The 2090-nt window shown below is 44.2% G+C and overlaps 1 pseudogene; it reads left to right on the plus strand.

Annotated features, from left to right (window-relative positions):
• The first annotated feature begins 317 nt into the window (after positions 1 to 317).
• LOC142263275 (U2 spliceosomal RNA) lies at positions 318 to 523 on the plus strand (annotated as a pseudogene).
• Positions 524 to 2090: the final 1567 nt, after the last annotated feature.

Raw genomic sequence — 2090 nt, forward strand, 5'->3', positions numbered from 1 at the left:
CCTTGTTTTTGCTCTGCAAAACAGCCTTTTCAAGGGTTTGGCTTGGGTGACAAAATGTCTTCTGTAGGCGTGGGTTTGTCTCCCTCTCCCTAAGATGTGTCCGGTATAGGCCAGGGTGCCACTCAAGGCCGTAACCAATTCGGGTTATAGCTTCTCAGCCTTTTGGCTAAGATCAAGTGTAGTTTCGGAGGACGCTACCTTGGTCGGTACTGGAAGGTGCCTGGGATTGCACGTCTGCCGGCCTTGAGGGAGTGTGTGCGCCTTCTGGTGACACATAGCCCTCTTGTGCCTGGACGGTTCCCAGGCAACGGGAGGCGATCACCTTTGTTATTTTGAAGTCCTACTGATAAACAGAAAAAAAAAAAATTAAATCTGTTCTTATCAGTTTAATATCTGATACGTCCCCTCTCTAGGGACCATATATTAAATGGATTTTTAGAACAAGGAGATGGAAAAAATCTTGCTCTGTCCACTCCACGCATTGACCTGGTATTGCAGTACCTCCAGGACCGGTGCACCCCTTCTTAACCGAGTTTCCAAAAGCAGAACTCAATTCACCTGATTCAAATGAGCCTCATTAGTGAATTGAAAGAAAGCAAAAACTTTATATGCACCTCAATTTGGCCAATTCACTTTTCACACTTTCACCCTTTTTTTTTATCTTTCACACCTTTTACTTGCTTTATTGATGCAAAAGCTGTGCCAAATAGCAAACTCATCTCCACTCAACTTGACCAACTCTGCTATGTCCCGTGCAGTATCTTATTCTCAGTCTTATCTAGATCATTTGCAATTGAATAGAATAGATCCCTTTTGGACACATTGGATTCAGCTGCTGCAGTGACTGCAGGTGTTAGAAGATGCAGACTTGGCATCAGGTGCTGTCTATCAGATTCCACTCCAATTAAAGCTTCCATTGTTTTTCGGTGTTTTCTTTGAGCAATGATGATGTCTTTAGTGATCTGTTGGCTCCCTCTCCTGGAGGAAGAGTTTGCTTGCTCTTGGACTTTCAAAAAGAGAGGTCATGATAGACATTTAGCTTCTGAGCCCAATTGGGGACAGTCATGGGTGATGAATGTTTTGCAACCTGCTGCGAAGCCTGATACCGCAATATAAGGAACGTCAAATACTAAGAATGGGCGGCCTATGAAAGAATTAGTACTTTCATTAAGCATACTTAAACGGCTAATTGGGAATAGACAAACTGTAAAAAGCCCTCTGAGAAAGCCCCTCTCTATCCTTTGTCAGTAAGCTTTTCTGTAGTCTGCCTGTTGATGTATTTTCCGTTTGAACAGTGCACAACATGAAGTGACGGAACACTGGCTTGTCACAATGTCCCCCGCTGACATCACAATAGCGCTGCTGCCTAGAAAGCCAGCTGCGCAGCAGAAGTTGCTCTTTGGGTGGGATGGTGGGCTAATGTATCTATTCCTGCTTGGTGAGAGTTTGACATGATCTAGAGCAACGAGTTCCAGCGGCTAGCGGTTGATTATTGGCTGTAATGGGGCTTTCTGGCTGGTGCTAGCCTTTCTTCTTAGCACACAGGAACCACAATCCCTACACCATGCTTCGATGGATTCTCTCATCCCAGCCCAGTAAAACTACATATTTCACACAGTTATAGGCAGCCCATGGGCATTCACCTGGATTAAAACCCATAACAGCTCATAGACCAAACAATCAATCTACCACTGGACCAAAGACAGGAAGCTAAATCCACTGCCTGCGGTAACTAACTTAATCCTATAGGCTACTCACACAACAAACCCAAGAGAAAGGAAAAAAACATGGCTTCGATTATCCATCCAATGAAAACGCATAACCATTGTGAGCCATTGGACAATGCAATTGCACACATGGTGACATGGTGCACGGCCCAATGAATCAAGTCTGTACTTCATATTCACGGTTTAAGCCCTTGGGTTTTAATGTGTCCAGAGTACATATCCAGAAAGATTCCCTTTTTTTGTGCTAAGCACAAGTCAACAATACATTGTAAGCAGATTCTATTACCAGTCCCACACCATTTTGTGACGCATAATCACACAGTGGCCCAATTAAGATTCCAAGTCATCGAACATGTCCCAGCC

This window comes from Anomaloglossus baeobatrachus, unplaced genomic scaffold (genome assembly GCF_048569485.1).
Source record: "Anomaloglossus baeobatrachus isolate aAnoBae1 unplaced genomic scaffold, aAnoBae1.hap1 Scaffold_256, whole genome shotgun sequence".
NCBI classification, from domain to species: Eukaryota; Metazoa; Chordata; class Amphibia; order Anura; family Aromobatidae; genus Anomaloglossus; species Anomaloglossus baeobatrachus.